Source organism: Rhinatrema bivittatum, chromosome 3, assembly GCF_901001135.1.
Source record: "Rhinatrema bivittatum chromosome 3, aRhiBiv1.1, whole genome shotgun sequence".
Lineage (NCBI taxonomy): Eukaryota > Metazoa > Chordata > Amphibia > Gymnophiona > Rhinatrematidae > Rhinatrema > Rhinatrema bivittatum.
In genome coordinates, this window is record NC_042617.1 from 217,686,006 (window position 1) to 217,713,004 (window position 26,999).

Here is a 26,999-nt window from a genome sequence, read left to right on the forward strand (position 1 = left end):
CTGTACCTTCTCCATTGCAATTATATCTTTTTTGAGATGCGGCGACCAGAATTGTACACAGTATTCAAGGTGCGGTCTCACCATGGAGCGATACAGAGGCATTATGACTTTTTCCGTTTTATTCATCATTCCTTTTCTAATAATTCCCAACATTCTGTTTGCTTTTTTGACTGCCGCAGCACACTGCACCGACGATTTCAATGTGTTATCCACTATGACACCTAGATCTCTTTCTTGGGTTGTAGCACCTAATATGGAACCCAACATTGTGTAATTATAGCATGGGTTATTTTTCCATATTATGTGATTCATTAACTGCTCTTGTCTATAATCTTGCCTCACGCGCTCCTACACATAGAGCAGGACATGCTTTAGATTTGATTTTCGTAAATTCTAAGTTATGCACAAACATTGCTATAAACATAACTTCAGTCCCGTGGTCCGATCATTATTTGATCCACTCTGAAGCTAGTTTCAATCTACCAAATATCAGTGGGGAAGAAAAAATATCTCAGTTTACGTTTCAGCTGAAACCAAAAACTGAAGATTTAATAATAGAATTCCAAAATATTAGTGATAATTTGCAACCCAACAATGTAAACAATCTAACTTCTACTTGGCTATCGAATTGTGCAAAAATAGCAACGACATTATGCCCAACAATAACTAAAACATTAAAGCCAAAACAAATTAAGAACCCTTGGTTTAATAAGGAGCTCAAGAAACAAAAACAGAAGGTAAAAAAACTAGAAATAACATGGAGAAAAAATAAAATGACCCAAACATTAGCGGCATATAGATCTGTGCTCACCAATATAAGAAACTTATCGAAAAAGCAAAAAAAGAATTTTTTAAAGAAAAAATTGGAGTTCTCTCTACATAACCCAAAAGCCCTTTTTGGTATCGTTAATAGCCTTATAAAAACTCCAATCAGAGTGGAAAGCCTACCTGAAAATAAGTGCAACGAAGTAGCCGTATTTTTTAAGGAAAAAATAGACTCAATAATTCGGAATAATAATTTTAATCAAAGTCAGGAAATTAAAATGCTAGAAAAACCGGATATTAATTGGGATCAGTTCAAAGATGTATCCTCAATAGAAATTGAAGGCTATATTAAAAAACTAAATTCTGCTAAGCACTCTCTAGATCCTATCCAAGTAGTATCTCTTAAATCTATTGCCGACGTCATTGCCCCAATCATCACTAATATAGTGAATGCCTCATTGAACGAAGGCATAGTACCCGAAATGCTGAAAAATGCAATTTAAAAAAAAACAAAGTTAGATAACACCTTACTGAGCAACTATAGGTCTATATCCATTTTACCTTTTTTAGCAAAAGTTTTAGAAAAGGTAACACAAAAACAATTAGATACCCATTTGGAAACCAACAATATCTTATTCCCAAACCAATATGGTTTTAGAAAAAATTTTAATACTGACTGCCGCAGCATACTGTACTGACGATTTCAATGTGTTATCCACTATGACACCTAGATCTCTTTCTTGGGTTGTAGCACCTAATATGGAACCCAACATTCTGTAATTATAGCATGGGTTATTTTTCCCTATATGCATCACCTTGCACTTATCCACATTAAATTTCATCTGCCATTTGGAGCATCCAGGAATGGTCCCAACCAATGGGTCTTAAGGCTCTCCAAAGATTCCTGGGTTTTACTAACTACTACAGGTCATTCATCAATCACTATTTGACACTAACCACCCCACTCATGGCTATGACATGAAAAGGAGCTAATCCTTCCCAGTGGTCACCCGAGGCCATGTCTGCCTTCCAGGAACTTAAGGAGGCAGTCCTACAGGAGCCATGCCTGCGTCATCCTGACCCATGATGACCCTTCATCATCGAAGTAGACACCTCTGACGTTGGTGTTGGTGCAGTACTCAGCCAGCATTCTACTAATCACACCCTGCACCCATGCTCATTCTTCTCCCATCGCTTCTCTCTGGCTGAACGTAATTACAGAATTGGAGACAAAAAATTTCTGGTGATCAAATTAGACTTTGAAGAGAGGCACCCCTGGCTCGAGGGGACACAACACCAAATAACAGTGTACACTGAACACAAAAACCTTGAGTATCTACACCACGCTCAACACCTTAACTAAAAACTGGTCTCTTTTATTTACTCGATTTAATTTCCTACTTCGATATTGACCTGCTGATAAGAACATCCAAGCAGATGCCCTCTCTCACTCGTTCACCATTGATGATGTCCCAGATGTCCCTCGGCACATCATCGACCCGACTAAATTACTCCTCGCTGCCACACATACAGTGCCTTCAGGGAAGACCTCTTCATAGGAAGATCCTCCACTGGGAGCATGATTCCTTGCTCCCTGGTCATCCTGGACAAGCCAGAACGGTCACGACCCTCCAGAGTTTCTACTGGTGGCCAACCATGAAGAAGGAAACTCAAGCATATGTGGAATCCTGTCCCACTTGCACCCGTCAAAAGACACCGGCAGGCAGTGTGAGCCGTGGACACACATCTCCACAGATTTTATTGGGAAGGATTTGGTCCCGAAGAAAATAGCTGGGAGCCTGTTGTGAACATTCTTGACATAGAATTGATCAAAAACTTCCATACTTCACATCCAAGGAAGCCGAAACCCCCAGGGAGGGGCCCTAAGGAGGGGGGTACTGTTACACCCATCAGGCGCAGATGGCTGTGACCACTCTTGCTCACCTCTTTCTTTACTTCCCTGACTCTGTGGGGTAGACTGGCAGCCTCCGCCAGCTGCCGACGGGCTATCTACCACTTCCAGGCCTCCCAAGGCAGCACGGATGCCACCAACTGCCATCTTGCTGTCAGAAGTCCTTAGGCACGCACCCGCGCACGTGCACTGGCCAGTCTTAAAACTGTCATGGCAGGAACCTCGGGGGCATCTCCTCCAGATGACATCATCCCTCCAGGACATTTAAGCCAGCTGGCCCTGCCTACTGACGACTTGGCAACGAGAACCCTTCTTGCTAAATCCACCTCGCTCTCAGAAGTCCTGCGTTCCAGTTCCTGCTTCCAGGCATAGACATCGTGGTTACCCGCTCCTTGGGAGCCCTCTCCTCATCTTGGCTATCCGCTCCTCCGAAGGCCTATCGCTTGGGACTTCTGCCTGCCCCATTCCCTGGGGCTTCCCTGGATCCTTCGCTACTCTTTCCGTGAGTACCCTGCTCCGCGGAGTACTTCCTGTTCTACCGAGGATTCCTCTGGTGTACCTCACATCTCGGACCACTACCATCTCTACTGAGGACCTCACCGGTGCTCCCTGCTCTGCAGATCACAATCATCCCTACTGAGGACCTTCACCATTAGTACCCCTCTCTGCGGACCATTACCATCTCTATTAAGGACCTCATCAGCGTGCCCTGCTCTATGGGCCGCTATCATCATTACTGAGGACCCTCTCCGGTGTACCCCACTTCATGGACCATTACCATCTTTACTAGGACCTCATCAGTGTATCCCACTCTGCGGACCACTACCGACTCAGCTGAGGACCTTCTTCGGTGTATCCCGCTCCGTGGGCCACTACCATCTCTACTGAAGACATCATCAGTGTACCTCACTCGGCGGATCATCATCTACTCTACAGAGGTATCCACTTGGGGGTATTCTCCTATCCACGGACCCTGTGTCTCTGGGTCTGTAAGACCTCCTCTCTGTCACCCCATGCTCCGCAGTTTGGTTCACTCTTTCTCTTTAATAAAGACTCTAGACTGATACTGTGTCTGATGTCACTGAGACATCGCCTCCCTGTGGGCGGTACCATCTCTCATTTCAGCCCAGGGCCCACACACTAACTAATCCTAGCAAGTAGCTCTTTAGTTCAAAAACAATATCAAGGCAACTGAAATCAAGGAATAGGAGGTAGAGAAGAAGCAGAATGGGCATTTAAAAAAAAAAGAGGATAGTGCATCCATTTTTACTGGAGTGGTTAACAGACCTCCAACTCAAATGTAAGAACTAGTTAGAGAGCTGATTGAAGACATACAAAAGGTGGGAAGAACGTTGATTTTTGGAGATTTTAATCTGCAGGATGTAGACTGGAAGATCCTTTCTGCGGAATCTAATAGAATTAGAGAGATAGCGGATGCCCTAAAGGGGCTCTGTTCAAACAAATAGTATGGAACCCACGAGGGAGTTAGCTATTCTCGACTTAGTGCTCACAAATGGGGATTGCATCTCAAATGTCTGGGTGGGGGCCCACCTTAGCACCAGTGATCATCAAATGATATTGTTTAATATTGCAAGTAGGATAAGGAGAAGTCACATGAAAACCGAGTTTTGAACTTCAAAAAATATGGACTTTGCTGAAATGGGAAAATTCCTGGAGCTAGAATTTGAAGATTGGAAGAAAATGGGAGAGGTGGAACAACAGTGGACCAAAGTAAAGGGAGCAATTACAAAAGCAACAAATCTATATGTTAGAAAAGTAAACTAAAGTAAGAGAAATAAGAAGCCAATCTGGTTCTCAAAGGAGGTGGCTGATAAAATAAAAAGAACAGCATTCAAGAAATATAAAGGATCCCAAAAAGAGGAACACAGGGAAGAATATCTGGTTAAACTGAGAGAGATGATGAAAGTAATCAGGAAAGAAAAAAGTCTGGCAGATAAAAGGATTGCCAAAGAGGTAAAGAGAGGTGACAAAACCTTTTTTAAGATACATCAGAGAAAGGAGAAAGGTCTGAAGTGGTATCGTCAAACTGAAAGGTGAAAAGGAAATTATGTGTGGAAACAGACAAAGAAAAGGTGGAAATATTAAACAAATACTTCAGTTTGTTATTCACTAAGGGGCGGAATTTAAAAGCCCTGCTCGCGTAAATCCGCCCGGATTTACGCGAGCAGGGCCTTGCGCGCCGGCGCGCCTATTTTCCATAGGCCTGCTGGCGCGCGCAGAGCCCCGGGACTTGTGTAAGTCCCGGGGTTTTTCGAGGGGGGCGTGTCGGGGGCGGGGCCGATCGGCACGGCGTTTTGGGGGCAGGACGTGGCATTTCGGGGGCGGGCCCGGGGGCGTGGTTTCGGCCCGGGGTGGTCCGGGGGCGTGGCTGCGCCTTCCAGAACCGCCCCCAGGTCGCGTCTCGGCACGCTAGCGGCCCGCTGGCGCGCGGGGATTTACTTCTCCCTCCGGGAGGCGTAAATCCCCCGACAAAGGTAGGGGGGGTTTAGATAGGGCCGGGGGGGTGGGTTAGATAGATGAAGGGAGGGGAAGGTGAGGGGAGGGCGAAAGCAAGTTCCCTCCGAGGCCGCTCTGATTTCGGAGTGGCCTTGGAGGGAATGGAGGCAGGCTGCGTGGCTCGGCGCGCCCCGGCTGCACAAAATCAGCAGCCTTGCGCGCGCCAATCCTGGATTTTAGCAGATACGCGCGGCTATGCGCGTATCTACTAAAATCCAGCGTACTTTTGTTTGCGACTGGTGCGCCAACAAAAGTACACGAACGCGCATTTTTTGTAAATCTACCTCTAAGGAAGACCCTGGAGAAGGACCACCGCTGGTTAACAAGGCTGTGGATGGGGGGTGGATTTGACGAAACCCCGTTTATGGAAGAGAATGTATGGGAAGAGCTAGGAAGACTGAAAGTTGACAAAGCCATGGGGCCTGATGAGATTCATTTGAGGATGCTCAGAGATGTGCTGGGGGGTCCGCTGAGTGACCTGTTCAATAGATCCCTGGAAACAAGAGTGGAGCCGAGTGACTGGAGAAAAGCAGTGGTGGTCCCACTTCACAAGAGTGGGAGCAGAGAGGAGGCTGGAAATTACAGGCCGGTTAGTCTCACCTTGGTGGTGGGAAAATTAATGGAGACTCTGCCTACAATCTGGTAGCTTGATCGATTTGTGACCGCACGGATTCACCAAGGGAAGATCCTGTTAGCCAAATATGATTGATTTCTTTGATTGGGTGACTAGAGAATTAGATCAGGAAAGAATGCTCAATGTGATTTACTTGGATTTTAGTAAAGCCTTTGATACAGTCCTGCATTGAAGACTATTGAACAAAATGAGAAGCTTGGGAGTGAGCACCAAGGTGGTGGTGTAGATTAGAAACAGGTTGACGGATAGAAGACAGTGTGTGATGGTAAATAGAACCTATTCTGAAGAGAGAACTGTGTTAAGTGGAGTGCCACAGGGATCAGTGTTGGGACCAGTTCTGTTCAACGTCTTTGTGAGTGACATTGCAGAAGGGATAGAAGGGTAAAGTTTGTCTATTTGTGGATGATACTAAAATTTTCAATAGAGTGCAGAGAATGAGATGTGATTTAAGGAAGCTTGAAGAGTGGTCGAAGATATGGCAACTGGAATTTAACGCCAAGAAGTTTAGAATCATGCATCTGGGATGCAGTAATCTAAAGGAACTGTATGTGATGGGGAGGTGAAGCATTGCTGTGCATGGAACAGGAGAGAAACCTTGGAATGATAGTGTCTAGCGATGTGAAGTAATGTGACAAGTTGTTAGCTAAAGCTGAAAGAATGCTGGGCTGCATAGAGAGAGGAACATCTAGTAAGAAAAAGGAAGTGGTACAGGTCCTTGGTGAGGCCTCACCTGGAGTACTGTATTCAGTTCTGGAGACCGCATCTCAAAGGGGACAGAGACAGGTTGGAGGTTGTCCAGAGAAGGGTGACCAAAATGGTGGGAGGTCGCCATCAAATGACTTATGAGGAGAGGTTGAAAGACCTAAATATGTATACCCTGGAGGAGAGGAGGAGCAGAGGAGATATGATATAAACCTTCAGATACTTGAAAGGTTTTAATGATGCACGATCAACAACAAACTTTTCCGCTGGAAAGAATCCAATAGAACTAGGGGTCACGACATGAAACTTCAGGTAGGATGACTCAGAACTAACATCAAGAAATATTTCTTCATGGAGAGGGTGGTGGATGGCTGGAATGCCCTACCAGAGGAGGTAATGAAGACAAAAACGGTGCAAGATTTCAAAGGGTATGGGATAAACACTGTGGATCCCTAAAGGCAAAGGGGAGGGGAATGAAGTTAGCGGCATAGGGGTAACTTACTGGTGTGGTGGACCTTAACAAATAAGTCTTCATACTGTTGATGCAATTCCATCAATGCTCACTGTTTCAACAGTAGGGGGAAAAAAGAAAAGAGGAATTGGATTCAGACAACAACCAACAAGGATATTGAACTGTAGTCTGGGAAAACAAATAAGCATGGGGGTAACTTCCTTGATGCAGCTGTTACTACACTTCTGATGCAATTCCAATATTTCTATCTGCTTCAACTTTGGGGGGGGGGGGGGGGGGGGGGAGGAAACTGAACTCAAACAGTAATCAACAAGAGCATTGGGGTAACTTGCTTGATGTGGCAGTTGCTGCCCTTAACCAAGAAGCCTGATACTACACTTCTGATGTGGCTCCAGTGTTCCTCTCTGCTTCAGTGGTGGGGTGGGGGGGGGGGGGGGGCGGAAAGGGGGATTGGACTCAAACAGTAACCAACAAGAGCCCTGATCTTGGTGATCTGAGTAACAAGTATGGGAAACTGATAACTATGGGAGCTTGTTGGGTACACTGGATGAGCCAATGAGCCATTAGGTCCTTTTCTGCCATCACTTCTATGCTTCTATGTAACAGAGAACTAAATGGGCTTTGAATATCAGATCCAAGAATTTTTATTGATTGATGGTCTTGAATAATTTTAGTGGTAGTTTTACTAGATGGTTGAAACTGGCCAGGGGTTTCTTTGTTACTTAGAAAGTTCTTCTGTCTAGAGATGCCACTGACATACATGCCTAGCACCTTGCAACAATGATGTAAAATGTTTGTAGCTTGCCTCTTGCTTTGAGTGGGGGTGTCCTGTTTCTGCATGTATGGAATTTGGTAACAGGCAGGTGTGGCGAGAGCCTTTGGATTGAACTAACAAGGTGATTTCCCTTTCACAGGTGATTTTCTTTAAAAAAAAAAAAAAAAAAAGACCATGTGGGGAGAGGGGGGTTGGGAGGGAAATACATGCACCAAACCTTTCTCCACCTCTCCCTTTTAGTGATGTAGGCCTGTATCAAACATTGCTCCTTCCCTCTTCACCAACAGTCTATTACTCTCTATATCTGCTCCATAGTCCATCCCAATCAGACACCCTCTATCCCTCCATCAGTCCACTCTGCAAGTTTCTCTCCCACTCCACCAGTCCAGCTCTGATAGTCACTCTCTCTTTTCCTCTACCAGTCCATCCCCACCAGTCTGTCTTTCTCTCCTTCTACCAGTCCATCTCTACCAGTTTCTCTATCTCCCTCCATCAGTACCTTTCTTGCCAGTTTCTCTCTCTTTCTTTCCTTCCATCAGCTCACCCTGGTCAGTCTCTCTCTCCCTCCACCAGTCTATTTCTCTCTCCCACTTCGCCAATCTCTCTGTCCCTCCCTGTCCTTTCACCAGCCCATTCCCTCCAGTTGATCCAGATCCAGATAGATCCAGCTGTGTAGCTGCCTGGAGATACAATATATAAGTTACTGAATATGACTTGCACATTTACTACTGTGCTTTTCAATTATGTATATTCTATTTATATCAGTAAGCATTATTTAATAAGCTTTATATATTATAAATAAGGCTGCATATAATTATTTCTTTGTTATTACATTAATATAATAAATATAATAAATTAAATAACTAATAACTTTTCTAAATATGGCATATAATGACAGGTAAAAATGAGAAAGGGAAGCATGTGGGGGTTTGGAGATTGAAAAGGGGTCCATGCTCCCAAAATGGTTGGGAACTCCTGTTTTAAGGGATGAACATTAACAACTAGTTGTTGAATTGAGTGAAGATTTTTTGTTGGGTTGTACATGCGACCAATGTTTTTCATAGCCTTGATTGTGAGCGATAGGCTCTTAAATTTGATACAAAGTGAAAAGGTAAGCCAGTATAGGAGGGAAGAAGCATGTTCCTATTTTTTGCTGCCTTTAATTATTCTGGCAGCAGCATTTTGGAGATGAAGAAAGAGACCTGAAAGTAGAGCAAGAAATGAAGGAACAAACTAACACAAGATAAATAAAATGAAAGTCAAAAAAATGAAAATATTAAATTTTAATTTTTGTCATAATTGCCAGCTTCCTCAACTTCTCAACACCCATTGGTCTCCCACTTGTAAATTCTCCCTCCCCGGGTAGTAGAGACATATTTTTGTTTGACATAAAATAGGACATTTCAACAACATTTCCTATTTAATTTCATTTTGGAAATAAAACAAAAAAAATGAACAAAGTTGTGTTTTCAGTTTGCAGCTCTGGCCCCTTCCCTCCCTTGAAAAAGCCCACACCTTGAAAAAATACTCTACCCCTTCCTATTTGGTCTTGCCACAATCTTTTCCATGTTCCATGGTTTCCCCGAGGACCTTCCATATTCCTCCCATACCCTACCACATTGTAGGTAAAAAGGGGCTGGAGCGATCTTCAGTCGCACCTGACCTTATGATGCCATGATTCAAAATGTCACCAGCAATACTGCCTGTGTCAATTTGGACTACAGCTATACTCCAAAATGGTGCCAGCCTCAGGTCAGCCAGTACCATTTTGGAAGACAACATCAATGGGGCAGGAGCAACTGGAGATTGCTACTGCCCCTATTTCACCCACAGATAGGGTAAGATATAGGAAGGGTGATCTGAGGGGCTTGACTCCTTTTAAAAAATAAATCTCTGGTGGGAGAAGGTAGAGCTTTTTTTTTGTTTTTTTATTTTTTTATATCTTGTTTGTTTGTGTAGGGAGACTCCTAATTATTTTTACCCTTTTGTGAGCCTGGGGAAGTACAGAAGACTTTGGGTGGGGGAGTCCTGGGAAAACTATCATACAGGCCGATACAGTAAAGTGCACTCCGGTGGAGCGCACTGTTAGCCCGCGTTTGGCCATGTGTTTTTGATGCACTATTTTTACCCCTTACACAGTAAGGGGTAAAACGTTCCTGGAGGAGAAGTCCATAACCTTCTATTAATCAAGTTGACTTAGGGAATAGCCACTCTATTGCTGGCATTAGTAGTATGGGATCTATTCAATGTTGTGGTACTTGCCAGATGGTACTAACCTGGATTGTCCACTGTTGAAAACAGGATGCTGGTCTGACCCAGTATAGCAACTTCTTATGTTCTTATATAGAATTGGGCCACATAAATGTTTTTGAGCATATTTAAATGAGATAATGTGGTAATTGAAATGTGGGCATGCATTTTGAACTTTTTGCAATGAGCTTCAGGATAATGGCTGCATATCTGAAAATGGATAATTAGTGCCTGTCACTAACATTTGCTCCCCAACAATTTTTCAGCAATGAGCAGTGGAAGGGAGTTTTTTATATTTAGAATTCCTCCCCTTGCCATAAACTCACCTTTTTGGGGAAAAGATTTCTGGGGTGTATAAAATCCCTTGGAGCATACTTAGGATTTGTTAGATTGAACAGAGAACTACTTCTGAGAGTTTGGATTACAGTTTGAGTTTTTGACTTGTTGGGACCCTGTTAAGATTTTTTTGAGCTTGGGGATATTTTCCATCTTTTTACCCTAGCTTATGTTGGAGCTTCATTCTGGTTATCCTGCCCTGCAAGAGAGGATGTTTTTTATATGGTTGGTGATACAAGAGCAGTGGGGTTGGTGAGAAGATCTAAGATGAACAAGGAAACCATTCTTTTCATTGTGCTGATATTTTTTGTTATTTTTTTTATCTGGATTCTTCTATTTAAGTTATAGTAAACAGCTTATTTTGAATACTATCAAGGTCCTGTTTGAGATTTTTCTTCCTTATTTGTCCAGTTTTCTGGTTGAATGATTGGGCATTGGCTCGACTGGTTTTTACCCCTGCTGACTATTTTGGCTTCTTTGCTCCTATATTAGACACTCTTACATGTGTTGGGACTCATCCAGCTGGAGTGTGACTGAATGTATTAATTAGTAACTGACCACACCAGGGGCGTAGGAAAATAGTTTCCCCCTCATCCAGACTCTGACCTGGATCCACAGCACCCCCGATTAATGCTTACCGCTCAGACAGGGATCTAACTACACATTTTAATGAAGCATTTCACAATTCTGAATATGGTTTAATTAAAACTCCACATAAAGGGGAACATTTCTAAACTACTTTGCACCTGAAGAATTTCCCTTTGAAAATTTTGCACTAGCAAGAACTGTAGGTACTTTACATCAGCTATAAAATAAGTATAGTAAAATATGTGAGTGGATGTCAAAATTAAATCTCTTTACCTGCTTTTCTTTCCCCAACATCCTCTTACCCCTTTTTGCCAAGGCTAAAGGTATGCAAGTGTTCTGACAGAAGGTTAATTTACAGTGCAGGGAATTTCCTGATATACAAGGATGTCTAGGTAAAGAGATTATTTTTATTCAATAAACTGAATATCTTTCTGTTTAAAATTTTGTAAGTTCCTAATTTGGCCTAAGTGTTCAAGGGACCAATTATCACTTTGTCCCCTCAAGAAAGAAGAGAGCAGATGCTTACCAGGAGTGTTAATAATAAATGAATTGAAAGTAAATTGTTCTCCAAGTACCATATTCTGTGTATTCATGTCACTAGGTTGTAATTAGCTAATTAAATGCCTGGATTGACAGAATATCTTGGTTTGGCAGGAGGGGAGGAAAAGGGGGCTAGTTTACAGTCCTACAGGCTACTGCTGAACCATGAGCAGGAAATATCTTTGAATATGTAGTCAGGACAGCAGTAACTACCTCCTGCTTAATGGCTTGCTTTTTCTGTAAAGGTTATATAGGCCTAGCCTGGCATTTGGAAAACTAATTACCATTATCACATCAGTCAAAAAAAGAAGCAGATTAAATATAAAGAAGGAAAACATAAGCAAAAAGAAATGTCCAAGGCCTAGCAATTTCAGAAGAAAGAGTACTCAGGTGTCCCCAGTGCTCCAAAAAACTTTGAATAAATAAGATTAGAAAAATCCTATACAACATCCCCCTCAGAAATCAAGCTGTGACAGCTTGGTTTACTGTAATACTATTACTGTTTACTGTTATGAACAAGTATAGCTGCATGAAGTTTGAATGTTACCCTTCTCCTCCCCAACCTGATACATTCAGCTTGGCATCTGAGCTTCTTCCAGAGTTACTGATGCATGAGCAAAAGTAGACTTCATAAAATATCTGAACTCACAGAAGTTCAGGTTCATTGAATCCAAGTGCTATAAGTGTTTATATATAATGAAGATGTTACTGATATTGGCAGTATTCAATCATTAACTGGTGAACTATGACTGAAAAGTAAATGCACAATTAATGCAGCTGTCTTGTTAAGCAAATATTTTATTATGCAGAGGCTGTGCTTGTGATACAGTCTAGCAAACTGGACTGAGCAAACCCCTTATTGGGTAGTTTATGTAGTACTTATTGTCTTGTTTTGTATGTTTTTATTATGAATGTAGTTTTGTTACCTGCTTAGAATTTTAGATAAACAGGCTACACGTTTTTTAAATACATAAAAATGATCATATCTACATAATGGACTCATTCGGTTTGTGTTGATGCCTAGTTAGGGCAATTTCTATTGCCAATTAGGGATGTGCATTCATTTAAAATGAATGGCCTATCTGCAATGAATATACCATATGCATTTGATTCGTTAGCCCTCAAAAACGTATGAGAAAGTCCCATTAATGAAACATATGTCATTTGTTTCATTTGTTTGTTTCCCCATTGAAAAGCATTGGCTACATTAACACAATAGACTCTGAGGCTGGGCAGGTCATGTGGGAGTTTCCATAGCAACCAGCCCTCATGCCTATGACTCATGTATGAGGTCAGAGGAGAGCTGGCATCCATTGTCAAGGAAACCAGACTGACAAAGCAAGGGAACATATCAGAGAGAAGCATTTTTCTAAATCAGCGAATCACTGAACTTTTCATTCTTTGTATTGCAATTCCTGACTGTTTCAACATGCAGTTGGATTCTACCTCTCACTGGAGGAGGATACATCCTGCTTTGCTGTTGTTTTAGAATTCTGTATTATTACAGTCTTCTGTATCAAAAGTGCTTTGGTTCAAGATTAGAACCATTCCATCTGTTCTAATCCTGTTAGCTGTTAGCTGCTGTCACACTGTGTTAATTTGCACAGGTTTACATTTTTTTTTTTAAATTTCTCATTGCTGTCACTGCTACTGACTTAGAGGAAGGTTAGTGTTCTCCAGCATTCCCTTCCCTTTAGGGGGAAGTCACGCCAGGCTGCCTGGCCTGTCTGGCTGGCATTGGATATTTTTTCAGTAATTTATTAAATTTTAAACCTGTTGGGATCCAAGATGGTTGACTTAGCAGGACGTGGTTGAGACTGCTCCTATCAGGTTCTCTGAATTTACCTGGACATGACTCACTCTGGTAGGAAGTGGCAGGCCAGAGAGTGAGAGGCTTTGCTTGTTTCCCCAATGACTCAAGTTTCAGGCCCAATGGACGCACATGTGCAGTGGGGTTCTTTGATTCTGGGAGTTGGCTTGCTGGAGGATGATCAAGAGGAAGCTGGACCCGACACTCTCCCAGAGGTCTTAACATCTCTTTCCCCAGAAGAACAGACCACCCCAGCTAATCCCGCTGAGGTAATATCACTGGACTCTCTCTGTAGAATGGAGTCACTAGAAGCTGAGGAGGTCATCAGCCCACATTTTGAGACTGGGAGCTCCTCCCTTCATGGCCCAAAAAGACAGTCCAAGGGCCACAATGCACCAACGCTGAGTCCTGCTGTTTTCTCAACATTGCCCATTGGTCCACACTTCCACAACCACATTGCTGCCTCTGTCCAGGCCCAAAATGCAAGGTCGAGGGCTGGAAGAGATGCAATGCTGAATCCTGCTGTGGTCCCAGCACCACTAGTTGGGCCACACTTCCATAACCACTCGTATATGATAGTATTCTAAATGCCTAAAAAAAAATAAACATTCATATTCCTCCTTGTCAAATAGCAACTATCAGAAATGTACTACAGCGAAAGATCTGTCCTTCAGCAGAAGAAATAAAGGAAACAAATGTCAAGCGCAAAACATTTGTAACTCAAAACTGATAAAATGCCAACCAAAGAAAATAAAATAGAATTTGTGGTGCTACTGAAAAGAGGAGAGCCAGGGTCAGGGGTTTCTGATTTGCATGGTAGGAGGAAAGAGAGCACTAGCATCCTTTCAGCTGCTCAGCTGATAACATTTGGTAAGATGCAGGCTTAATCAGCGCTTATTTTGAGAAGAAGCAGATTATGTGCGTCAGTCAATGCTGGTACAGGAAGAAAAGTCCTGCTAGTGTTCCCGTTCTGTGCAGGAGCTTATACTTGCCCTTTCTCTATCCAGACAAGCATGGGTCTGCATGGTGCTCCCAGGAGAGGTGCCTGGGCACACATTAGGAAAGTGGATGCTGAACACAGTGCTCGCTTTTATCGCATTTTTATTGTATCAGCCCCTTAGTGCTTCCTGCTATTGGATGAAGCAGGGGAATGCTTCCTGAGTTTGGGCCTCTATGAAAGGGCACAAAGTAGATAGGACCCCCGAGGAGCGGTAGTTAGGTAGTTGAACCCTGAAGGGGCAGATAGAAGGTTAAGTTGTTGAACCCCGAAGGGCAGATAGAAGTGAGAGGTCCCTGAGGAGTGGGTACCCAGAGCTTCTGTAGGAGCGAGTTATCCCGGAGGGTAGTGAGGAATCCAAGTGAACAGCTTAGAAGCGGTCAGAGTAGCAAAACTGAAGTCCTTGCTAACTCGTTGGGCTAGAGTGGAGCAGAGGTTTAAATAACCGGAGGTACTGACATCATGCGGTGGGGACACCTTCGAGGTTCCCGCTATAATGAATTCAAAAGTGTAGGTGGTGTGTGCGCACGCGCCTAGGAGGCCTCAGGAAGAAGCATGGTGGATGGGGATGCCCATGCTATGTCAGAGACGCCGAGGGTTTTCGGCAATCAGCACTGGAGGCAGCCATCCTTCCCAGGGAGGAGGAAAAGGGTAGAAGAGAGATGAGGCAGAGCGGTCGCAGCCGCCAGTGACCGACAGATGCAACAGTACCCCCCTTTCAAAGGGCCCCCTCCAGGACCTCTTCCTGGTGGTCTTGATTTTCGAGGATGTGCGAGATGAAATTGACGTTCCATGTCTTTATCTGTGATGTTGGCCAGAGGTTCCCATGAGTTTTCTTCTGGTCCATAGCCCTCCCAGCAGATGAGGTATTCTCTCTTGTGGACATCCAAGATGTCATCTATGGCATATTCAATGTCGTCCTCCGTGTCCAGATTTGTGGGTTCTGGGGTGGTCTTGGAGAACTCTGAGAGCATCAAGGGTTTTAACAGAGACATGAAATGTGTTGTATATTCTCATAGATGGAGGTAGTTTTAGACTGTATGTCAGATTTCCCAAGCACCAAAGGATTGCAAAAGGTCTTACATAGCGATGCACAAAGTGTGCTGAAGGCAGTTTAAGATGGAGGGACTTGGTACTCAGCTAGACTTTGTCTCCAGGCTGAAACTGAGATGCCTCTCAATGGTGAGCAATGTAGATCTTTTTTGCTTTCTGTCCTGCTTTGAGGAGCAAGTCCTTCATCTGCTTCCAAAGCTGAGATAGCTCTGCTGCAGTAGCCTGTGCAGCAGGAGAAGCCACTGATAAGGGAATTGGCAGAGGAGGAAGCGGTTGTTGTCCATAGACGAGATGGAAGGGAGAAGACCCTGTAGATGTAGCAGGATGCGAATTGATAGCAAATTCTGCCCAAGGTAGCAGTTCTGCCCAGTCACTCTGTCTTGAGTTAATGTAGGACCATAGAAACTGTTTGTGTTCTGTTCATTCTTTCAGTCTGACCATTAGACTGAGGATGGTAAGCGGAGGTCAAGTTCAAGGAGATGTCAAATTTTTGACATAAGGCTCTCCAGAATTTGGCAGTGAATTGTACTCCTCTGTCAAACAGAATATGCTTAGGCATTCCATGAAGGCAGAAGATATATTTGATGAAGAGTTTTGCTAACTCCACAGCAGAAGGTAATCCTGGTAAAGCTATGAAATGTGCCATCTTGGAGAAGCAGTCAGTGGTGACCCAAATGGTATTGTTCCCATTGGAGAGTGGTAAGTCTACCACAAAATCGGTTGCTATATGTGTCCAGGGTTCATCCGGCACTGGCAGGGGTTGTAGCAGACCCCACGGACGTCCGGCTGGTGGCTGATGGGGAGGTGGGCGAAAAGCAGAAAGTTTGCCTAGGGCATCTAATACCCTTGCACCAGCCCTGGGTTAACCTCATGCTTATCAGTTCCTCAGACCGTAAAAGTCGGGTCCCTCATGTGTTTTTATCTGAATCCAAATCCCATTTTCTCACTGCCTTTGAAGCAGAGAGCAATGTTGCAGTTGCATCAAAAATATCAAGGCTTGGGGGAAGGAGAGTGGGCCTACTGCTGCTGGGACCCCGAGACGAGTCGCTACACAAGCGGTGTGAGTTAAAAGAATTGAACTCCTCGTCGAGGGAGAAGGGAGGCGTGGTTTGCAAACATGCCCCCTGTGACGTCACTTACAGGAGCCCCCAGAACACCTTAAAAGAAGGGACCTGCGGCGTGCAGCAGCCGGTGCGCCGCCAAAGCCGCGCGCCAAAGGGGCGTGCATCTAGTAAATTTTTTCTTCATTTCCTTATTTGTATTTGAAATTGTGTATAATGGGAAGGAAACGTAAATCCAGGACCTGGACCTCCTCACCATCAACTCCCACGTCAAGGAAAGGACCCATGGACAACCATATAATACATATGGCTGAAACCAGTGTAAGGGACGACATAGAAGGGAACTCCCCATTGGGGGTTTCTCTAAGTCCCAGGTCCAGTCAACCCCCCTTACAAGGTATTGGTGAGATACTAACAGCTGAAAACCCCCGTGTAGAGACTCAAGTTCATTTAGGAACTGGGAATACTACTGAAGGGAATAGGCTGGTGAGTAATGATATAGAAGTAGGAAGAGAAATGCTGAGTAATAATTTAGTTCCATGTCCAATGATATTACCAGGTGTTATGGATGAGGATGATGATTGTAATGTGGCACCAGAAAATGTTACTCTTTCTGATGTTTGGAAGTTGTCAGCAAAAATTGATAAGAAATTAACTAAGTCTGTAACACAAGTACATGATTTTTCCCTTCAAGTAAGATCGAAATTTGAAGTTTTAGAAAATAGAGCAACAAAAGTAGAACAAGCGGTTGCGGTGTTAAGTCCAAAAGTTAATGCTATACATACATGCCACCAATACCATGTTTATAAAAGATAATTTGATGCTGCATAATCAGACTGAAATATTGGAGAATGAAATGAGGTCGCTCAATTTAAGGATATTGAATTTCCCAAAAACTAGATTATTGTCAGCTGTCAAATTATTTAACAAATATGTTCTAGAGATCTTGTCTTTTGAGAATGATAAAATACCTGTATTATCTAGATTATATTATTTGCCTACTAGAAGGATTACTCAAGTTCAAGAGGGGGGTCTAGATACTTTGAATAGTCCTGGAATCTACTTTTTTGGAGGATTCCATGGACAGTATTCATACTAGAGCCACTTTGTTGGTCTCTTTTTCCTTAAGGAAGGATAAAGATAGATTTTTTTCAAAGTATTTTCAAGTCAAGGATTTTGTATTTTGTGGGCAAAAAGTCCAAATCTTTCCAGATGTTTCACGTGCTACACAAGCAAGAAGGAAGCAATTTCTTAATTTAAAAAAGCTGGTTCTGGATATGGGAGCCAGTTATTTTCTAAAATTTCCTAGCAAATGTTATATGGGGATGGGTATTACTGAATCAACAATACCTAGGGATGGCAAAATCTTAAATCTGTCACTGCGCACAATTCAAAAAGCAGAAATTCGATGTAGTCCACATTATGATACCAGGGCAGTGCTTCCTTTAAGCAACCTAGGTGGACACCTAGAGTGCCAACATTTTGGTGGTGGCACTCTAGGTGTCCGCCTAGTTTGGCTTTCCCTTGCTGGGCCATGAGGCCCAGCAAGGGAAAGCCATTACTGCCAAAGAAGGGAACTCTGTGCTGGAGCTGCCACCAATAGGTAAGTTGGTGTTGAAATTTCCAGCCACGGGCTGCTGCAGCCGGGGCCCCCTTACCTTTCGCAACGGACGCCCATGCCGACCTCCCTTCCCAGCGGCCCAGGACGGTTCAGCCCCGAATCCCACGACAGCGGCCTGCCCACATGGCCCTGGACACCCTTGACTCCTTCCCTGCATGCGTCTCCTTAGGCGTGCCTGCAAGCCTCTCTCTTCTTCTTAAAGGGTCCGCGGCGGGAAACTTCTTTGTTGGTCCAATAAACACACAGGAGACTCTGAGTTAAATGTCCAAAAAGTAAACTTTACTGAAGATGAATAAGATATGTAAATGGCACAATTTCTAGTTTCTAGTTTATTAGGTTTTTATATATATTTTATAAACTTTCACAATGGTTTGCAATAAAAATAAAAGTAGGAAAATACAATAAGTCATTAATAAAATTAGATGCAGGTAAATAAATAATTATAAGATAAGAATAAGTAAAAGCTAGTAGTAAATGTTATGCTCCGGCTTGTGAACCCTTTGGCCGACAAGAGGATGGTATACCTTTCGAAAGGTCCGTAGGCTCTCTTGTCGGGTGGCGAGGCAGAACAGGAGGCGGGACCAGCTGACCCTTGGCACTGGAGGCTGAGGCGAATACGGAGGCGATAAAGAGACGAGATGAGGTGCTGAGTCTTCACCACTGGTTGTCTGCGGTCCCCCCGTGAGGAGCCCGTAGGGACCCGACCGCTGGGACTTAGGCGGACCTAGGGAGGTCAGAGCAACGGTGCAAAGGCCAACTGGAGCTTCGCCCTGGAAGCCCGCGGTCCCCCCAGGAGGAGCCCGTAGGGACCCGGGCCGCTGGGACTTAGGTGGGCCCTTGGAGACGGAGTCTTGGAGGAGTCCTAGGTCGAGTGCCAGAGGGTCGTCGCTCACCAGTCCGAAGTCGTGCACCAGAGAATCGCCGCTTGCCAATCTGAAGTCAGGAACCAGAGAATCACCGTAAGCCAATCCGAAGTCAAGAACCAGAGAATCACCATAAGCCAATCCGAAGTCAGGAACCAGGAACACCAAGACGTAACAGGAGCAAGAAGCAGGAACTCACCGAGGCAAGCAGACTCAAACAACACTCGCAAGAGACGTTGCCAAGTCAAGGAATGAGCAGAGGAAGCCTCCCTAAATACTTCCTCTGCTCTGGATCATTGGAAGCAGGTGAGTCTAGTTAAAGGGACCAGGTCCCTTTAAATGCAAATGTGTTGACGACGGCCATCTTGAATCCCATGGCGGCGGCCATCTTGGATCTCCCCGGTGGAGGAGAGACACCGCTGGGGGAAGCAGGACAGCTTCCCCTGCAGCGGGCAGCACGGGCCCGAGTCGGAGCCCTCCCCCGGGGCTTTCATGGCGCTGAGAATCAGGTAGGGGAATGCGGTCGTGGGGTGCCACGGCCATGGAGCACAACAGTAAAATCATAAAATCATGGAAAGGCACAACTATACTATACATTACAAACGTATAAAAGAAGCAGGTTAAGAAAAATAAAATTTCTTAAAAAACTAAAACAACAATAAGCATGCCATCATTTTTTAATTAATATCTGCGTATGCACATTCAAAAACCATGTCTTAAGCTCAATCTTAAATTTCTTGATGTCTTCTTGTTGTCTTATCTGGCTGGTAACGTGTTCCAGAGTTTGGGGCCAGCTATTGATATCGCTTGATCTTGAACCTGGCTAAGGCATGCTGACTTTAGTGAAGGTATTGTTAATAAGCCCTTATTTGCTGACCTCAAGTTTCTTTGAGGGATATGCACGCGTATTGCCGTATTTAGCCATTTTTTCGCCATAAACGATGTTGTATAAAATGCAAGCAGTTTTGTATTGTATACGATATGTAATTGGTAACCAGTGTAGGGAAATTAGAACTGGTGTAATGTGATTGCATTTTTTACTCCCAGTCAACACTCTAGTGGCAGCATTCTGTAAAATCTGAAGGGAACGGATTGTGGATTGAGGAAGTCCTAAAAACAGTGAATTGCAGTAATCAATGTTAGCAAAAATCAGAGCCTGAAGAACAGTCTAAAATCATTCATTTCTAGTAGTGGTTTTAGCCTTCATAGCGTGAGTAATTTAAAATAACCATCTTTCAATTTAGTAGAGATATATTTCTTCAAACTAAGGCCTGGATTCACCATTCTATCGCAGAATGGTGAATCCAGTGAAAACGGGGGGCGGTCCTGCGAAAGCTAGCAGCCTTCGCACCACCACGATGTTTTCGCTGCCAGCTTTTGCACCCAATAGCGCCACCATGAAAATGACCTCCTTAGTTCTGAATCTAAGATTATTCCAAGATCTTTCACAAAAATTGATGGTTTTATCTTGATGTTATTCTCAAAAACAAGTGGGGGAATATCAATATTTCTAAATTTCCGTTCTAAAAGTATTGGGGCGGATTTTAAAAGGGTTACGTGCACCGAGCCTATTTTGCATAGGCCCGGCGGTGCATGCAAGCCCCGGAACATGCGTATGTCCCGGGCTTTGTAAAAGGGGCTGGGGTGGGACCGAGACCTCTGACACAGCGGCTGTGCCAGGGGCTGGCGCGCTCAAGTTATGCCAGAGGCAGGCGTAAATAACAAAATAAAGGTAGGGGGGATTTAGGTAGGGCGGGGGGGGGGGGGCGGGTTAGATAGGAGAAGGGAGGGGAGGGTGGGGGGGGGGCAGAAGGAAAGTTCCTTCCTAGGCTGCTCCAATTTTGGGGAAAGCTATCGGGGCTCCCCTAGGGCTCAGCGTGCACAAGGTGCACTAGTGTGCACCCCCTTGTGCGCGCCGACCCCGGATTTTATAACATGCACACGGCTGTGCGCGCATGTTATAAAATCACGCGCACAAATATAGGCTGTGAGGTAGATCTTCAAAACATATGCGCGCGTGTACTTTTGTTCGCGCCACCGGCGCGAACCAAAGTACACCACATTTTATAAGATACGCGCGCAGGGGTTTTAAAATCTACCCCTGTGCGTGCAGGTTTTAAAATCTGCCCCAAAATGTCGGTTTTGTCCATATTTAAAATTAATGTCATGTCTGAAAGAAGTTGTTTTATAGTGTTTAGGTATACTATAATGATTTTAAAGGTTTTTTCAATAGTGTCTTCAATGGGGACCAGAAACTGGTTGTCATCGCCATAAATATAGAAATTTAGGCCTAGTCCTGTGAGTAGGTGACAGACCGGAAATAAATATATATTAAAAAGTGTGGCAGACAGTGCCGACCCCTGGGGAACCCCGGTGTTAAGTGAGATTTTATTGGACACTGAGTTTTTAATTTTTACTTGAAAGGAGTGTTTGCTAAGGAAGGAGGTAAACCATTTAAGGACAACATCTGTAATTCCTATTTCTCTTAGACGGTTAGGTAAAAAATTATGGTCCACTATATCAAAGGCTGCAGATAAATCTAAAAGAACTAAAAAGTAGCTTTGCTCCATGTTGAAGCCTCTTAACACTGTATCTGTCATAGCGATTAATAAGGTTATGGTATTAAAATTTTTTTCTAAAACCAAACTGATTAGGAAAAAGAATGTTATTAAATTCGAGGAAATTCGAGAATTGTTTTTCAATAACTTTTTCAATAAGTTTCGCAATAAATGGTGGGTTGGAGATGGGTCAGTAATTATTTAGTTGTGTAGCATCAAGATTAGATTTTTTTAGGATTGGTTTTATTATCACATTCTTAAGCACATCAGGGAAAATGCCTTCTTTTGGGGACAAATTAATTATCGACGCGATAAGTGGTACGATTACATGGGCTATTGTTTTAAGAGTGAAGACTGGAATGGCATCAATAGGTCGACCTGCTGGATTACATTTTTTGATAAGGGATTCAATTTCTACTGCTGATGTGGTATCAAAAGAGCTCCAATTCATTCCTTCCTTCGGTTTCATTTTAATTTCCTGGTTAGATTTTAGTAGGGTGTTTGAAATTTATGAATCTATTTTACTTTTGAAAAACCAGGCTATATCATTGCATTTGTCTTCTGGTAATGAGATCAATCTGGGACGGAAATTTTGTTAAGTTTTTGACTATAGAAAAAAGCATTCTTGGGTTATGACAGAATCTTTGAATTTTTTTGTTAAAAAACTCTTTTTTTGCAGCATTTATACTTTTTTTGTAATTATTTAATGCAGAACAGTAGATCCCTAAAGTTTGTGGGTTTTTATTTTTTCCTCCAGTTTTTTTTCTAACTTTCTCAATGATCTTTAAGCTATTTTTATGTTTTTTTGTGAACCAGGGGTTTTGTTTAATTGATGGTTTAATGATTTTTGTCTTCGTGGGGCAGAGTTTATCCACTATATTTTTTTACTCTTGTAACCATGCAAGAGTAGCATTTGTGTTGTTTTCTACCTTAATCTTTTGTGCTAGGTTCTCAATGTTATGAAAGTGGACCCTTGTTTCGCGGTAACAGTTACCGTCGAAGGGCGAGGCCTTTCCAAACGAAGACTCTTGCTAGAAGGCTTCACCCTGGAAGCACGCGACCCCCCCAGGAGAAGCCCGTAGGGGTCCGGCCACTGGGACTTAGGCGAATCCTCTGAAGACTGTAAGAGGTCTGGATGCAGGTGCCTCCTGTAGGTCGTGGGTTCCAGACGGCTGGCGCCTCCAGCAGGTCGTGACAGTCTGAGGATGGAATCGAAGAAAAGTCCAAGTCCAGTCCAAAGTCCAATATACCAGCGGGGTCCGAATCCAGTTCAGGGTTGAAGCAGGAGAAGGGTCCGAAGCCATACCAGGGTCGAGACAGGAGAAGGGTCCAAATCCGTACCGGGCTCAAGCCAGAGAAGAATCCAGAGCCAAACCAGGAACAAGCCAGGAGAAGACACGTACACCAGTCCGAAGTCAGCAGCCAAGAATCAATCCACGGAGCAGGAGAGAAGACGGGACGAAGAAACAGGAACCAGGAGCCAGGAACACACTCAAGGCAGGAACCTTAATACCAAGGCAAGGGCTGACTGCTCAGCCCTTGCTTTAAGTACAGAAAACAGGAGGAAGAGCTTTAGGGGGAGCCATGACACTTCCTGTCATGGCCCCTTTAAGAATATCCTTCAGCCACGCGCGTGGCCCTAAGAGGCACAGGGGGAGGAGTCAGATGGCCGCGGAGCCTCGCTACCGGCTCGAGGAAGGCGGCAGTCGAGGAAGGAGCAGGAAGGACAGCATGTCCCCGCAGAGCACCGCAACAGAACCTCGGCGAACCAGGTGAGTCATGCTGGTGCTGCCTACGTCACGGCTGACCGCGGCCGGCGGCCATGACACCCGGTCCCGGTCGCGGTCTGCCGCGGCCACTAACACTCAAATTCTGTGTGTAGGTCCTCAGGCCTAATCTGTGGTTGAAAGGTTAAACATATGGTATCATTAATGTTTTGTTTAGGGGGGCGGTTAAATTTTGCTTCTGTATAAATTAAAAAGTGATCCGAACATGGTACCTGTGTAGGTGTGACGGTTGTATCTTTACACAGGTTTGAATTTATGAAAATTAAATCAAGTGAATGTCCGGCTTTGTGTGTGGGAGTACAGGAGGTAAGCTTGAAACCTAGGGCAGAAAGTGATTCAAGAAGGATAGCACACGTGTTTTCTAATGGTCTAACATCTATATGCATGTTAAAGTCACCAAGAATTATAGATGGTTATTTGGATTCAAAGTTATTGTCAGTAATTCAATAAGTGGGAAAATGTTGTGCTCAAGTAGGCCTGATGGACAATACAATAAACAGCTCTGTAGGTCTTCTGATTAAAAAAAAATGTTACTTCATATGGTTGACTAATATTTGTTGGGGATATTTTAAATTTAAATTGTTTCTTTGCGATCAACATTAAGTCGCCACCTCTCCATTGTCGCCATGGAATTGTAAATATACCATAGTTAATATTTGCCAATTGATTGATTAATACTGCATCTGTCGATTTTAAGCAGGTTTCCGTGACTGCAAAGAAGTCTGGCTTTTTGTCATGTAATAAATCAGTGATTAGTACAGTTTTTTTTGCTAATATCAGAAAAAGTAAGTCTACAAACAGGAGTACCACATGGGTCGGCACTGTCAGCGACACTTTTTAATATTTACCTGTTACCACTATGCCATCTATTTGTAAGTCTTGGAATCATACACTACATTTACGCTGATGACATACAGCTAATTTTACCCATTGATGATACAATTGAAAAAACATTAAACTTAGCCAATATTTATCTGGACATAATCAAACAGCTATTAAATCAAATGGAACTAATGATAAATATTGATAAAACTGAATTCTTACACTTAGAAAGAAAAAATGTAAATCTAATTCAATTATGCTTAAAAATAATCAAACAGTAGAAGTAGCCGAGAAGGTGCGTAATCTAGGCGTAATAATAGACACCGAAATAAATCTTAAATAACACATATCACTAAAAGTAAAAGGATACACTAAATTAATTAAGGAAGTTAAAACCATTATTGACACTATTGAACTTTCAAACAGTTCTACAAGCACTAATATTTGCAAGCACTGATTACTGCAATGCTCTGTTATTGGGATTATTTATGCAACCATAAGACCACTTCAAATATTACAAAACTCCGCAGCAAGAATACTCTCAGGTAAAAGGAAAAGAGATCACATCACTGAAAAACTAGCAGAATTACACTGGCTACCGATAGAACAAAGAGTACAATTTAAAGCACTATGCACAATACATAAATTGATTCATGATGAAAAAGCGGAGTGGTTCAACACAGCACTATGGGCTAGATTTTAAAAGCCCTGCACGCGTAAATCCTGCCAGAATAATGTGCGCAGGGCACTCGCGTGCTGGTGTGTCTATTTTGCATAGGCTGCCGGTGCGCGCAAAGCCCCGGGACGTGCGTAAGTCCCGGGGCTTCGTAAAAGGGGTGGGAGGGGCATGTCCGGGGGCATGTCGGCAGTCCGGGGGCGTGTCCTGGGGGCATGTCCAGGGTCAGGGGGCGGTCCAGGTTGGGTCTGGGGGCGTGGTGATGTTCGGGGGCGGGCCGGGAGGGCGGTCCCAAATCCCCTGGCACTGCGGCCTGTGCCGGGGGATGCCGAGGCTGCGCACACAAGTTACGCCTGCTTTAAGCAGGCGTAATTGCACAACAAAAGGTAGGGGGGATTTAGGTAGGGCTCGGGGGTGGGGTAGATAGGGGAAGGGAGGGGAAGGTGTGGGGACGCGGAAGGAAAGTTCCCTCCGAGGCCGCTCCGATTTCGGAGCGGCCTCGGAGGGAACGGAGGCAGGCTGCGCGGCTCGGCGCGCGCAGGCTGCCGATTTTGCGCAGCCTTGCGTGGCTCGGCGCGCGCAGGCTGCCGATTTTGCGCAGCCTTGCGCGCGCTGACCCCGGATTTTATAAGATACGTGCGGCTACACGCGTATCTTATAAAATCCGGCGTACTTTTGTTCGCACTGGTTGCGCGAACAAAAGTATGCGCGCGCATACTTATTTAAGATCTACCTCTATGTGTACATGTACCACACAGAAATCTGAGATCGGCTAATAAAGCACTCTTAACTGTTCCATCGGTTAAAACAGCACGACTCATCCAAGTCAGGGAGCGAGCATTGTCACTAGCTGGACCAACATTGTGGAATACAATACCTTTTGAAATAAGATTACAGAGAAATTTCAAACTATTCAAAAGTAGTCTGAAAACCTGGCTTTTTAAACAGGCTTTTTATAAAGAGAACGGAGAAAGTAAGTAGGTTAAAGCGGGCTTCAGTAAATCAGCACCCAGCACTTAGTTCCTATGGGGCGGATTTTAAATGCCCTGCGCGCGCTGGCGTGCCTATTTTGCATAGGCCGCTGGTGCGCGCAGAGCCCCGGGAAGCGCGTAAGTCCCGGGGTTTTTTAAAAGGGGCGGGAGGGGCGTGTCGGGGGGCATGGCAGAATGACGCGGTGTTTCGGGGGCGTGACGTGGTGTTTTGGGGGCGGTGACGCGGGCGTGGTTTCGGCCTGGGGGCGTTCTGGGGCCGTGGCCGCGGCCTCCGGACCAGCCCCCAGGACCGGAACACGGAGCCGGGCAGCCGGCCGGCGCGCGCAAATTTACGTCTGCTTTTCGCAGGCGTAAATCGTGGAATAAAGGTAAGGGGGGGTTTAGTTAGGGCCGGGGGGGTGGGTTAGGTAGGGAAAGGGAGGGGAAGGTGGGGGGAGGGCGAAGGAAAGTTCCCTCCGAGGCCGCTCCGAAATCGGAGCGGCCTCGGAGGGAACAGGCAGCGCGCGCTGGGCTCGGCTCGCGCAGGTTGCACAAATGTGCACCCCCTTGTGCGCGCCAACCCCGGATTTTATAAGATACGCGCGGCTACGCGCGTATCTTATAAAATCCAGCGTACTTTTGTTTGCGCCTGGTGCGCGAACAAAAGTACGAGATCACGCAATTTTTTAAAATCTACCCTTATGTGCTCACCTGTTATTTTTTAATCTCACTGTTAATCTTAGATGATATTTGAAATTGCAAGAAAGAATTACATGTAATCCAGCAAAGAAACATGTAATAATAGGACAATATATATATGAAATTCATCAACTAATCTTATATTGGATTTCTCTGTAACCGGATTAATGTTGGCATTTCTATTACATTTTTTTACCTATTTTATACTATATGTGCCTTTTTGTGAACCATTGTGATGGTAAATAACTTAACCACGGTATAGAAAAGATGTTAAATAAATAAATATTAATAAGGAAAAATGTGTGTAATAAGCAATTATTGATAGCGGCATTGTTTTTGCAATTCCAACAGTTCTTAGCACCACAGATGATCTTTACTCTTATAATCCTTCCTCTTCTGTGTAAAGGTCTCTTTCTATCAGGGCAGGGAAACACTCACCCTCCAGGGCATGAATAAATTGAGGTCATCAAATTGGCAGTGTATCCTTGTGTGGGCAGGAAAAAACCTTTCCAGAGCTGGCAAAAATGATAAAAAGTCTATGCACTTGGAGTCCCAATTTCATCTCTTTCCAGGGATGAAGTTCTCCAACT